Source organism: Camellia sinensis, chromosome 2 (assembly GCF_055761805.1).
Source record: "Camellia sinensis isolate YWXY chromosome 2, ASM5576180v1, whole genome shotgun sequence".
Classification (NCBI taxonomy): domain Eukaryota; kingdom Viridiplantae; phylum Streptophyta; class Magnoliopsida; order Ericales; family Theaceae; genus Camellia; species Camellia sinensis.
This window is the reverse complement of record NC_138962.1, coordinates 102,334,754-102,349,894: the sequence shown is the minus strand read 5'-3', so window position 1 is coordinate 102,349,894 and position 15,141 is coordinate 102,334,754. Positions and strand designations below refer to the sequence as shown.

Here is a 15,141-nt window from a genome sequence, read left to right as displayed (position 1 = left end):
AATGACTATCTCGACTCAATCAACATAACCTGGTCCTCTGCTTGCCTATGCCTTCCTTATGCACTCCCTATGTCTCCCTAGGCATTCACTAGTCGAGATCATTTAAGGATTATAGATTGAAGGCTAGGATCAAGGGTTTGTCGAGGATAACTGGCCACCCTAAGAAAATAACTCCACCTTGACTAGGCTTAACAAGAGGGGACATTGAACTTTCACTCTCGCTTGCTACATGCCTTAATACACCTCCCAAGATATCATACCTACCCATGCAACTCCTATGATGACCTAAACAGTGAGTAATTTAAGCTTTAACAGTTAAATTAAGGGGTAATAGGTATAGGAAGGGATTAAAGTTGACTTGGGGGTGAATGGATAGGGCTTTGAGGTTGAAAAGTGCACTTTTTGAGGGCTGTGAATAGTAACCCAATATTAATAACTAGGGTATGTGAGAAGAAGAAGATAGGTTTAGGAATCAATCCTAAAATCCCTTGGTTGTTATTGGGACTAAGAAAGCTTTCTTACTTATTATCAAACCCTAATGGATTTTGGAGCTTTCACAGTCCATAAGAAAGCTTCAAAGCATTGAAATATTTTTAATATATCGACTCCATTAAATTATAAGCATTAGATGGCTTTATATAGAACTAGGAGACTTCCTACACCAACTGGAATAAAAAAAGAAAACTACTAAAACTATTTTTGACTCCCAAAACCAACTTAAGACCAAATAAAAAGCATAAATAAAAACCAATTAAATAACTAGACCCATAAGACAACTCATGGGCAACCGCTACAGCCCATGTCAACAAATTTGAAACTACTAAAATACCTTTGACTTAAAAAGACTAGAAAACAAAAAAAAAATAATCATAAAATTAGACTCTAATAATACTATAAACATAATTATATAAAATTCCTATAACTTTCTTTTTGAAATCATGCCAATGTCTAAATATCATTGCTTCTTTGAATTTAGCCTTCCTTGAGCCTCTTATATTCTGCATCCCCACCTCTGATACCTAATACCTACAGACTTGAGTTGGTAGATGTATACTGATTGACCTCTCGAACATTTGAGATAATCCTCCCACTTTTTCGATTTTTGTGCGTGTAGAAAACTGTCCGTGTAAATAGAAGAGACCTGTTGCAATTTTTATGGGACCAAATACAAATAGAAGTACAAATATATATATATATATATATATACTTGTGTAACATAGCTCGGAGGAGAAGTTTGGCACTAGAAGCCTGAGCATCATTAATAGTGGAGGGAGGTGTAAAGCAGAGCCATTGTACAACCATAGCCTTTTGAAGACTTTGCAACTGATGTTGCTCAGCAATATCAGATGATTTATCATATTTTCCAGCTTTGATTTCCCGAGATCTTGACAGAACCTTGTTAGAGTAGGTTGTAAATGAACTCCCCAGTTATAAAAATAATACTATTCAATTCACCCTGTCTTAAACAATAAAACTAAGGTCAAGGAAATAGATAAAAACCTCTCAACAATTTCTTCGAAACTGCCTTTCGAATCATCTCTAGGAGAAAATGGTAAGTACTCAATAGCAGAAACAAAGATTTTATATTTGACATGCACACTGGCCAAAGAAAAAGCAACATGTTACCACATTAAAAACAAACTCACAACTTCATATTTAAGAATCTTATAATCTTTCTGTGTATCCAGGATAGTTGGTAGCACAACATTTTCCCTCCCAGTTCTACACACAATTTGTTGAAAAGGGAAATTAGAAGCATGTTTATCACACAGCTAGTGGGATATTTTACAGCAAATGAACAAAGAGAACAGTTATGAAACTGTTCACAGTACAGTACCCATAGGCCAACGAAATAAAGAAGCCAAGGCTCCTCATTTCAAAAGAAACAACCATACACCTCCTTAATGACAACACGGATAATCTTGCTAACATAGTTTAGCTGAGAAAACCTAGGCACAGTAACATTATCACTGCATTCACAGAATAAACATGCTCATTATGTTTGCAAAATAGTGTACATTTATACAATACAAACATAATGAGCATGTTTAGAAACAAAAAATATCTAACCGTATGCACACACAAAAAAAAAAAAAAAAAAATTTCCCATTTTGTTAATATATAGAGAGGACATAGGACCATTACAAAGACAAATACTGTTTTCTTCCGAACTATAGTATTTTCTAGAAATTCTCTTCTTTCAGTAACACATCTGTAAAAAATACTCAATCCTGGATTGAAATTACCACCTCCAACTATATGGTCGTCTTCAGTTTTATTTAGGGTGAATTACAATACAGGGTGTAGGACCAAAAAAAAAAAAAAAAATTAACAGAACATGGGAGGGTGCAACTCATTTTCTGATGGGCTGCAACTCAAACACTGGGGAGTTGCACCCCTCCATTTTGTGTAAATTTTTTTTTTCCTGTCCCACTGTTTGGTGATTCCCCCAATAATAAATAGTGAAGCACAATTGACGCACCTGTAAATTGTGCACAAGCCTAAAGAAGCATCAACTCCAGCCCGGCCAAAAAAATATGGAAAAAAAAAAAGACTAAATAAATCAAACATGAAGGAAAAGGAATGAACAAGTTGGAGAACAAAAGAATGAGTAATGCTATACACAAAACAAATCAAACAAACTTTTTAACTCTTATATCATTGAAGTGAGTCCAGTTTCCAAAGTTTCATTATTGTACAGTTAGCAAGAAAAATTTGTGATTTGTTAGTTTGGATAGCATTTTTCCAAAACTATTAAAAAGATGAAACAAATTTCAGTTCTGCCTTGAAAAAACACCTGCTGTTCAGCCTTAACTCCATCATGTGCACAAAGAGGTCGATGCAACGATGATGTGCAAGTTGAGAAGCATAGATGCCAACCAACTCTTCATGGTGCTTTGAAAATAGAAATATCGCATACCTGGAAAATTAGAAATTGCATTTCCCAGTTAATGGTTGCACATAATGTCTCCCAATGCATGACAATACCAAGCTAATGTAGACAATTGTTTCTGACTTTGTTAAACATATTACCAAATCATATAATGGAAAAAAAAACATAACCTTCGTCATTCTTCACAAGGCAAGTAAGCCATCCTATCTACGGATGGCACACATTTCAGGGGTATGAAGCCAAGTCTCATCCAAGAGATTCTCAAATGAATCAACTTGACCACATGGATGCCATCATGTCCTTTATATAATGGACAAGAAGAAAATTACTGGTACAAATTATAGAATCTAAAGACCAAGGTCTTACAAACCAAAAAGCAAATACAGACCAAAAAATTTCTAACTGAAATCCATTACAACAATTGAGATTTGGTTTTCTATACAATACGTCACATGTCAGTTGTAACTTGTGTTCGATAACGCTAATTAGCTTTAATACAGTTACTCTCTCTAAAGAAACCAACTTGATTCTATGCTTTAAAACTGTAACTCTTTCATTTTTAATAAATAATTACCATCAATTGTTACTTGTTAGAGTGCTTTCTCCTGCCACCTGTGCAACTATCTTACTTATCAAAAACGAATATGAAGACGAATTGTTCTACTGTATCATCTTTATATGTTCTTTCAAATGATAATTGCAAATGAACATGACATAGCTGGACTCTCTACCTTGATAACTCTGAGGACAAACAACAAAACAAAAGGCACAAATAAAAATAATCGACACATGTAAAATACTATTGTCCAGGGGTGACCATTGGTTCAATGGTAAAACCGTGACCTAATAACCTTGAGCATACGGGTTCAAGTCACGGGGCAACCACTTTGTACACTATGCCAAAAGTTAGGTGTGTACCCAATCTTTCTCCTCCCAAACACATTAATGTGTACTAATTGAGCTTTGTTTTTTTATGTAAAACACTATTGTCTAACTCTAACCATGTTAAAAAGATAACTCCACTGTGACAATTATTTTAGGTATGACAATCTATTGATATGTAAGAATGAATGATTAATAAGCATGGCTCAGAAACGCTTACATATGAAGAATGAGGTCACCAACAGTCATGATCTTCTCTTTGAAAGCACCCTTCATTTGTTCTACAAGTAAGTACCTAAGCACAAGAACCAAGTGTGCACCAAAACGAATCATCTGAGGTTCACCATAAGGCCTGAGAGAAAGCAAAAAGCACAGCCAGCTCAATGACATGAGTATCCCATGCTCAGGTGGATGAATGTTTATAATAACAAATAGTGTTTAAGCAAACACGGATGCATGCATGCATGTGCACGATATGTTCTTTTCACTTTTATTTATTTATTTTTTTTAAATGGAAGAAAAATTTCCAAACATGGCCCATAGTGAAACAGAATGCTACTTCGAATGCCTGTAAAAAACATCAACATAGTTATTTTAAGATGTTTTCCTTTTAAGCATTTGGCAATATATTTCAGCCACCTATCATGGCCTAGTTTTCAAATAGATCAACACAAAGCTGTGAATGATGAGGTGGATTTTATATCTATTTCATTAATCACAAAAAGAATAGAACTAATATAAAAGGTGGCCACAAATTGGAAGGACCATAACAAGTTATAGGCACATGAACATCTAAAAGACAACAAAGGTTTGTCTCTAGAAACAGACTCTAACTTTAAATGTAGATAAAAAGTAAAAAATCACCTGAAGACGTTTTCCCCATCTTCAGATGGTGATATCCATGACCACATAACGTCTAGCAGATGCGGTATATCCCCCATCATAAGATTCATCTAGACATCAATGTTCAGTAAGAGAAGACTAGGCAATGACATATTCAAACCGAGGAAACTAAAACAATTGCCACATTTGCTTATATATACAAAAAAGCAAAAACTTCTTTCTATAGTAGAAAGCAAAAATGACCAAGCATAGATACTTTGTTTTTATTAAAATTAAACAGAGCAAGCAAACATACAATGCAAGGACTTTGAAAAAAGAGAAGTCAGGAAGAGAAACAATAAAACAAATAGTGGTGCTCCAAACTTGTTTCTTGGAACAATATACACAAGAACCAAACCGAAGTAAGCCTTGTGTCCCAACACAATACACACAAGCAGCAGAAAAATATATGTAATTCATCAACAGGTTACACGGATGTCATGATTCATGACATGGTGTATAGGGACCTACATTAGGTTTTTTTTTTAAATAAAAAATAAAAAACTGCCAAAAGTAAGATAAGGCGTGAAATTCTTCCATTCTACATGGAAATACATACAAAGGCGAGAAAGGAGATACACAAGTAATCCAATGTATGCACAATAGATCTACTGTGCTAAACAGATAATCAGCAAAGTATTGTAAAGGCAATATGATACCAATGAGTTGCTAGCAATAGGTTCGTCACCAAAATATTGTAAACCCTTTGCTTTTTCTCATCCAAAGAGGGAACTGAATTATATTAAGCAACAGAGTACAAAACACCTCATAAATGACAGGACCAAATAACACATGTTAGAATTGTGTTCTTTCTGCACCCAATTACTCAACTCACCTAAACAAACTTTTTCCCTATTACATGTGGTTGGATATATGGTCATTTCCCTTAGCTGGCAATATTTTAAGTCGTATCCTCAAATAATTCCAAATCAATTATCTCTTTTCTTATCATCTCAATCCATCTCCTCCTGGGCCTTTTACTTCTTTTACCACTCAATGTGGATCAAATAAGTCCTCCTAACATGTGCACATGTTGGTCCAGGTTGCACATGCTTATAAAATGCACACTAGTTTCATACCCATGCAATGTGGGACTCTGCTTCATAGTCATACCATCGCAAACGGCCTTCTTCCATTTTATCATGAGTTGGTGCCACTTTTAACTTAGGGGTGTTCAAAACGCCTGTTAGGTTTTATTCTTGGCAACCCCGTTTGACAAAACTCCTTTCAGTTGTATTTATTTTCGTACTTTTATTTCAGTGAGGCTATGAGTGTTTAGATGCGAATCCAACCCGAATTGTGCCTTTCAGAGAAGTTTGTGATGATAAAGCTTTCACGATTGCCACTTCGCTGATTATGACGGGGATCAAGTTGCCCGATCAGCTCGCGGGGGTCGAGGGGGCAACGCCCCTTGGCGGGTCCAGGGCAGCGCCACGGCGGGGTCGAGGGGCAGTGCCCCCGAAGTAAAATGCAAAAATGCATTCCAAGTTGCCTGTCCGCTCGAGCGGACATACCCTCGCTCGAGCGGAGAATCCCTGGTTCCAGCAATTTGTCAGGTCTGTAAAAATACTGGAAGCTGTGATTTCGCGCTCGAGCGGACCTCTGTTATATTACGCGCAAATTTTGCTGAAGCCGCTCGAGCGGGCTGTTGGGCGCTCGATCGGAGATCGCGGGATAGATTCTATAAATTCGCATGTTGGGTCAGATTTTAGGATTACTACTCCAGATCTTCTTTTTGGGTTCTAGGGTTTATATCTGGGGGTACTTTGTGAGTTTTCTTTGATGTTTTAATTGAGTATTCAACTCATGTTTTAAAGTATATACATCAAAGGTTTGGTTTGTTCTACAAGTTCTACAAAAGAGAGAGAGTTGTTCTTCGGTGGATTCTGAAGAATTCGAGCCTGAAGCTGTGGTGGATTCCGGGGTGGCTCATCGTAAAGACAATTCTGAGGTGAAGACGGGTTGGAAGAGGCACATAGAGGTTGGTTCAATTAGGCGTGGATTCGCTAGGTAATTGAGAGTATACCTGTGTAATTCCTTTAAATCTTCTTAGTGGATTGTTTTGTGGCTGTTGCCCGTGGTTTTTTGATCACAGTTGGAGGTGTCCAATTGTGGTTTTTTCCACGTAAAATCGTTGTGTTTCTTTGTCTTGATTGTTTGATTGGGATTTTTATATTCTGCTTAAAATTGATACATAATCACAAATCAACATCTAGGGGATTTCTAGATTTTTCAACGCCGAATCACCCAACCCGCCCAATCTGATCACATTACAAATGGTTTCACCAATCCTACTGTCGACAATGGTTGAGAATCTTAAAATTTATTTGAATTTGAGTCGGACATCGAGGACAATTCATTTTTTCTCAAAATGCCTTATAAGTTATAGCAATCCAACCAACTCTAATTCTTTCTATGAGCCACATTTTCCTCAATCTTTATGAATAATTGACTCAAAGCATCAGAAATTGACCACTCTTGGGTACCACTTACCCCTCCTCAAGTTTTACTCGATCTTTACGTTTATTTCTAAGTTCGCTAAAATTGCATTCCACATAATTTGTTTTGGTCGTATTTAACCTAAAACCTTTAGATTCAGTAGTGTCCCCACAATTTTAACCTAAAAGTTTGCCCCCCTTATTTGTCAACTAAATGATATCATTTGCATACTATCTCACGCATGTTGAACATCAAATGTGTCGTAACATGTTTGGTCACCTAGTCAGCAACGACCGTGAAGTTTCTTTATATCCAATTAACTTTGGAACTCATAATCTACTACTCAACATGGCTAAATATTGTTCCTACATAGAGATATTGAATGGTCTAAATATTGCTACTTCGGTTATTACTATGTAATTGTGCAATGTATTAGTTTTCATGCATGCTTAGGATGTGAGAGCCAGTAAAGCAGAGTTAAATTCCTTTAGCTTGTGTTTGGATCATAGATTTGGGTAAGAGTTTGGAAAAGGAAAGGAAAAGGAAATGTTGGTGAAATGTAGCTATATTTCATTCACAATTCACTAACTTGTACCTTTCCCTTTACGTTTCCAAATCCCTACCTAAATCTATGATCCAAACACAACGTAAAATAAACTTTGATGATTGAAACCAGCAATAGGTGGCTTGATCCTTACATTACTGCAAAACAATCCGCTTTTAGGCAGTCCATCAAACAAGTTAACTATCAACAAGACATCATTTCCAGCAAGTCATAGCCACCCTTATTTATAGTGGAACAGGTGGCCCGTGAGACTTCATTTTAGAGTTCAAAATCAATCCATATAAAGAAGTGGCATTTGAATATTCAAGTATGCTAAAGTCTTTTGCTAAGAAGATGCTCTTACTTCAATTTGCCGGTGCTGTTCCTTGCATTCTTGAGTAATAGCTTCATGTACTGAGTCGCTAAATCATGCAAAAAAATAGAATTATCAAATACTAATATGCCCCACTAGAAAATCGTAATAAATTGACGACGTATACCTTGAATGGAGTTTCTGAAGAAGCGCAGACAGATGCCGAGGTTGCTGATTCAGAACTTGTAGTGGCCAATTTTCTGGTCCAACTGTAGATGGAGAAACACCGTCTCCTTGTCCATGACTTCTGTCAATTGCATCTTCATAAGTTTTAAATTGATCCATTCCACCTGGTTGTAAGCGGGCTAGTTCAAGATCCACCTGAACATCAAGCCATGACTTGGCCATCGCCCAACATGCTGACTGCAAAAGCATTGGAATTTAATTTCCCAGATAACTATAAACTACATAAGTAACAGGGCAAGAAAATGAGAAGAAATGAAGATCAACGCAACTAAAACTGCCTAGAAATATTGCAAAGGAAGCAGCTAAACCTCAAGATTTGAGCAATTTAAACAAATTACGTATTTAAACTACGAATCAGAATTCACTGCCTCAAGCTCTAAACTTAACACATTGCTTATTCACAAAACTTGATTAAGTTGTCTACTAGTATAATATGAGAAAGTATTCATGACAATGGAAAGCGACGAGCATAAACAACAATACAATGTGGATGTTGTGAAGGCAAATATGTGGCTTGATCGTTATTTTTCTCCCTTCAAAAGGTGGGGGTTTATTGGAATGATACTCTATTGACCTCATAATGGCTAAAATACCACTAAGGCCTTATTAGGGAACTTGGTCATTTTAGTTGGCTTTTATGGTCTTTTGGCTATTTTATGAGATGAAAAAAAGTCGTGTTTGTGATGATTCGTGAATTTTTTAGTAGTTGAATATATGGTTGTGAGAGAAAAGTGATTGATTGATGTGTAGGATGTGACATTTTGTCTTATTGCCTATTTTAGCCTTTTTTGTCTTTATAGGCTATTTTAGCCCCAATCCTTTTTCCCAAATAAGGCCCAACTCTATTATCCAATCACGGCCAAATACAACTTGTTAAGAGAGGGCCTTGAAAGTTTATTACCCCTTCGCAGGAGGTGCTTCTTGTAAAGTATAAGCTTCTAGGACTGAAGCATCTGCCTACAACCAAAGCAGAAGTTAAATAAAATTGTGCCTTGTTGAAAATTATTGAAAAGCTCAACGTGGTTTGAAGATTGGGATTAGATAAGATGTTGGTCATGCAGTATTAAATAGAATTGGGAAGAACTACAGTATAAAAAGGTGCCTCAGATGTTGTATGGCTGAGCTTTTATCTTTTTTGTATAATATCAATATACATAGGTTGAGCCTTGAGGCTGTGAACCAAGCTGTCATGGCGAAAATTGGTGAATACAACCACAATGAAAACTTGGAAGCTTCAAATAGCATTTTGTGTGCTTGGTAGTTGTGGGTAAGTGAGGTTAGTGGTGGTCGGTTACAGACCTCTAGGAAAATGAAGAGCACTTTAGTGGTTTGAGAGCACCGGAGGTGGAGAAACAGAAGACCAAAGCAGGCTTAGAGATGGGGGAGCGTAGTGAGAGACCTTGAACACTTAGAGCATGTTTGGTATGAAGGAATGGAATCAATATGGGAATGGAATGCAAGGTTGAATGGAATGGAATGGAATGTTCATTCCCATTCCATTATTTGGTTGTCAACATGGAATGACATAGAAATAGAATGATAATTCTTATTCTCATGTTTGGTTATGCCTTTAAATTAATGGAATGGAATATTTTTTATATTTTATTTATTTATTATTTTTATTATTTTTTTTAACAAGCTAGTAACAAACAAGTTAACAATTAATACAGATTATGATAGTTGTGAAGCGATGGTGTGAGTGTTGGTATTGGTGGCGGCATCAGTGGCCGTGATAGTAGTGGTATTAGGATGGTGGTGGTGGTAGGTCACTATGATGGTGGTGGTGGTAAGCTAGTGTTGTGGTGGTTGTGGCGGTGGTGGTGTTGGTTGGCGACAGTGATGATGGCTAGTAGCGGTAGTAGAGTGGTGGTTCTCATGATAATGGTGGTGTGATTTTTGTAAAAATGGTGATAGTAGTGGTAAGGTAATGGTTGTGGCAGTGACGATGGTGGTGTTGCTGGGTAGCAGTAGTAGAGTGGTGGTTCTTGTGATAATGGTGGCGGTGGTGTGCTTTTTGTTAACATGGTGGTAAGGTAATGGTTCTAGCAACAAAGGCAGTGGTGATGGTAAAAACGGAGCTAGTAGGGTAGTGATTCTAACGATGGTGGTAGTGATTGTGGAGGTGGCAGTTGTAGCAGTGGTAGTTGTGGTGATGGTGGTATTGGTGGTGGTGGCAGCAATGGCGTAGTAGGGTGGCGGTAGCGGTGGTTGTGGAGGTAGTGGTAGTGGTTGTGGAGGTGTGGTGGTGGTGATGCAGTGGTTGTGGTGGTGATGTGGTGCTTGCAGTTGTGGCGGCGATGGTGGTGATAATGTGGTAATGGTAGTAGTGGTAGTGATGGTGGCGGCAATAGGGTGGTGGTGGTGATTGTGGCGATGTCAATAGTAGTAACGGTGGTGGCAATGGTGGGAGGAGTGGTAGTAGAAGGGAATGGTGGTCGTAGCTAACTGATACTGTTTTATGGTGATTCTATGATAGAATGGAATGGCTATTCCTTGGGTTAGAGAAAGGAATGGGCATTCTCACATGTTAGAATAGCAATTCCATTGAAATGACTATTCTCACTTAGATAAGACATACCAAACATGGGAAATGGAATGCAAAGTTAGAATGGACATCCTATTTTAGCCCATTCCATCGTACCAAACGTGCTCTGAGGGTTTGTGTAGTTATAGTAGTGTTGTTGTATGATGATTGTGGTCGTTGCATGTATGATACGTTATATAAGCTCTTCAAGTATTGGAGGAGCCCAAGCAACTTGAGGGGCAGGTGGCGGGCTCCCCTCACCTCAAGAAGCTGATATAAACTTGGCTGTCATCTGGGGTGACAGGTCTGATATCTTCAAAGGCAACGTATCATGCATGTAGAGGCATGGATATAAGGTCCACATTGCCTCTATCTAAGGAGATAGCCAAGCAAAACCTTGACGGTACCCTGGTCTTACCCTCCAGTCCACAGACCACAGTCCTTCGATGGTCCCCAAGCGAGGTTGCCTAGGCCCAACTCCCAATAGTGACATTAAGGCAAGCCTTAGGCTGCTATGCAAGCATATGTTGGCCAAAGGACTGAATAGGCAGCCAAGGGCTCAACTTTAGGCCTCCAAGAGAGCGTGGGTAAGTAGGAACCCAAATGGGCATGCAAGTGAGTCTAGGTCCTCAATGAGTGCGTAGGCAAGCTGACAGCCCAGCTCATTTGTCTTGGAGCTCTCCATACTTGATGGTGTGCATGCCTCGACTTAGGCTAGGCATGCAATCTCAATTGACGGTGGTGCCTTAGAGGTTTCCCATGTGGGGGTGTGATGACAATGATGCGGTGCCCGAAGGGCTCGCCACGTGTCGGGCATGGTATAGGTACCTACAGTAGTCTTGTATAAGATAATAATATATAATTGTCTCCTCAAAGAAAACGGACATTACCCCGTAAATGTGACATCAAAAAATAGACAAAGTGATCTCACCATTCTGCTACTTCATTGCCCTTCTACAACTACATTTAAACAGTTATTCAATTGGATAACAATACGACAGGTCAACAACTAATTCTCCTTTCATTGCAGCAATTCAAGAAAACTAAATTACAAAGATTAATTATTTGCAATATCAACCACCTCTTGTATCAGTTTACTAAATATTTTTCAGGGTTATAATTTCAGTTTTATCCCCCAAACTATTGTCTTTTTTTTTCTATTTCATCCCTAAACTATCAATTTATCTAGTTAATCCCTAAAATTTTGATTTCAGTTTATATGGTTCAATTAGAGATGGCTTATCCAAATCAATAATGAGGAAAAGCTAATCTACTAGGCAAAAAGATAATTTCACAGTTTGGACAACCTAATAGTGGGTTTGGCAATTGCTTTTTTAGTAGTTTTTTTATTGGTTTTTTTGGTCTTTAGTGAACTTTTATAAAAAGAAAAATTCAAAAAAGTTCACTTTTAAGTCCTACTAGACTAGATATACTTGAAAAGCAACTTTAAAAAAAAAACATTAAAATTGACTTTTTTGAGTTTTTTTCTCTAGTGAACTTTTCTTGGAATTTTTCAATTTTTCCTACTTTTAAGATCCATTTAGACTTGACAAACCTAAAAAGTAAACGTTTTGGCACAAATTTTTTAAAAAAAATACTGAAGAGAGAAAAAAAAAAAAAAAAAGCTCTGCAAAAAAATGTAGCTTTGTTAGCTATTGCCAAACATAGCCTAAATCATACAACTACTATATTAGACAACTTACACTCTACAACCATACACCCATCTTCTTCTATAACCCTCATTTCAAATTAGCAAACAAAAAAATGATTGTTTGGTCATGTGGTTTAAATTGTTCAAATATTAAAATGACTTTTTGCCCATCAAATTAGGTTTTAACATTCAATTGGACTACTTTAGTAGAAATTAATATATTTAGGGACTAAATAAAAATAAAGGGTAACTTACAAATACACCCCCTGAGATTTGCTTAAAATACAAATTACCCCTTATCGTTCTGGAAATTACATTCCGCCCCTTCAAGTTTCTAATTGCATAACCAATGACCCATTTTATTAATAAATCATCAAGTCAGTTAACTGTTTTTAGTATAGGATAGTTAAGAATTTTATTTTTTCTAATAATTTTGTTAATAAAAAAATATGGCAAGGGGATATTTGTAATTTTCAAAACTATAGGAGGCAGTTCGTATTTTAACTTAAATCTCAAGAGGTGTATCTGTAATTTAGCCTAAATAAAATTAATAGTTGAAGAATGAAACACAGAGTGGCGATAGTTTCTAGAAACATTTTTTTGAGCATCAACAAAGAATTTTATTAAAAAAGAAAAATGAGAGGAGAGGACAAGAAGCGCTCAAACAAATAGAGAAAGAAAATGCAGAACAGTCAAAACAAATTTCACTAAACTCCTAGCACTAGAGATGGCAAACAACGACCCAATCTCTAGAAATCAAGAAAAATGAAACTCCTTCAAAAGGAAGCCAAAAATTCCACAAAGCCAAATATGAAGCCAAATAAAGACGAATATCCCGCCCTATTGCACAAAGCCTCCTCATCTGATTTTTTGTTATGAAAGATTTGTGCATTTTCTCCAACCAGATAGTCCAGAAAATAGCAAACACAATATAGGACCACATTGTTTGGGCTCTCTTGTTGCCGCCAAACCCTTCAAACCTAACACAAAGCATATGAATGCAGTCCCACGGAGCAACTCACTAAACATCACGTCGGCCAAACAAATGTTGCCATAAAGCAAAAGCCACCGGGCAGTCCAAAAATAGATGATCTGCCGATTCCGAGTTCCTCTTGCACATCACACCATTGAGGACAAAGAAAGTGATTGGACCTTCTCATTTGGAAAAGGTCATTGGTTGTGACACCCTTTTGAGATAAGGACCACATGAAAACTTCACTTTATGAGGAACAGTCGCTTTCCAAATTTTCTTATGAAGAGGAAACAAAGGACAGAGGGTTCATCAATGAATTTATTGAACAGAGATTTACAAGAAAAGACCCCTGAAGAATTGATATTCCAAACCCTACTATCACAAGAGGAAGAAAGAGAAGCCCCATCAATCAATGACAACAAAGAAGCCAACTCGCCAACCTCCCTATCATTTAAATTCCTACGAAAACCAAGATTCCAAGAAATAGGTGCCATATTAGAACATGCCACCGATGCTATTGAAACATCCCGAGTACAAACCAATCTGTAAAGGAGAGGAAGAGCTCAATTGAATGATGAATCCCCTAAACCAAACATCCTCCGAAAATCGGATACTCACCCCATTCCCCACTTTCAATGATAGGAAATTGGACACTTGTGGATACAAAAGAGAGATCGACTTCCAAGGAGAACGACAATTGCCTGTAGTAACCACATTAGAATCTCTACCATTGGCCTGAACTTCATACTTGCTTTTAATGATAGAATACCATAGTGACATTCTTTCAACAGGAAATCTCCATAACCACTTACTCAAGAGGACAATGTTCCTAGTAACAATGTTTCCTATAGCATTGCCCCTTTATCCCTAGGAAGAGAAACAACCTCCCACTTAACTAGATGATCCCTTTTACCCTCATCGCACCCTTTCCAAAGAAAATCTCTTATCAATTTATTTTCCTTGCAATGTTGACCGGAATCTTGAACAAGGATAAGAAGTAAATAGGAACCAAGGTTTTGAAAAGCGGTTGCGATCGCTGTAACTGTGGCGGTGACGCGGTTGCGGTTGCGGGGTGTAAAGGCCATAGCGTAACAGTTGCGGTAACCGGAATCGTGAATTTTTTTATTTTTCACACAATTTGAAAAAAACTTACCGATACGCACATTTTTTTTCCATGATCATATTTATTGGGTTTTAAAATAAATATTGATCAATTTTTGTAAATTTTTAAGTTTGATCCAATATATTTCGTATTTTTAAATAACTATAAACTAAGTTTTTCACATTTTATTTTAATAATTAATAATTTTATATTATACAAAAAATCAATCACTAACTATTATATATAAGATAAACAATGACAAAAGTAAGAATAAATAAAAACTTAAATATATATATATATATTTTTTTTTAATCAAGCCAAATAGATAATGACCACACTTATTATTATTATTTTCAAACAATATATAGATAGACACACACAAACAAAATGGTTGAGTGATAGCAGCTGAATACAATAGCATAGGTCTTATAACTTCAACAAATCAATAACCTGTTCTCCATCGTCCCTCTCTCTTGCTCCTCCATCTTCCCTCTTCTCTCTCTATCTCTCTTCCCCCATTTTCAAAATTTTTTTTTGCGTGTTTTTTTGAAAGAAGCAATTCGAAACCGTTACGTAATGGTGCGTAACAGGCCGTTATGGTCGTTATGGCCGTTACGGCACCGTTACGACCGCTATAGCGGCCGCTACGACCGACACACCTGTGAATCTCAATCACACTGTAAAAGCGGCCG

General features: G+C 37.0%; 1 pseudogene across 1 annotated transcript in view; it reads right to left on the bottom strand.

Moving 5' to 3' along the window:
- The window catches only part of LOC145820239 (nuclear pore complex protein NUP107-like), a 244,678-nt pseudogene that overhangs the window by 35,162 nt on the left and 194,375 nt on the right, over positions 1–15,141 (bottom strand). The window contains exons 2-9 of the transcript XR_014361424.1: positions 8,141–8,376; positions 8,005–8,062; positions 4,640–4,728; positions 3,996–4,127; positions 2,798–2,920; positions 1,501–1,599; position 1,456; positions 1,208–1,395 (exon numbers count right to left, since the gene is read on the bottom strand). The product of XR_014361424.1 is annotated as a nuclear pore complex protein NUP107-like (transcript). The remainder of the gene's footprint in view (positions 1–1,207; positions 1,396–1,455; positions 1,457–1,500; positions 1,600–2,797; positions 2,921–3,995; positions 4,128–4,639; positions 4,729–8,004; positions 8,063–8,140; positions 8,377–15,141) is intronic.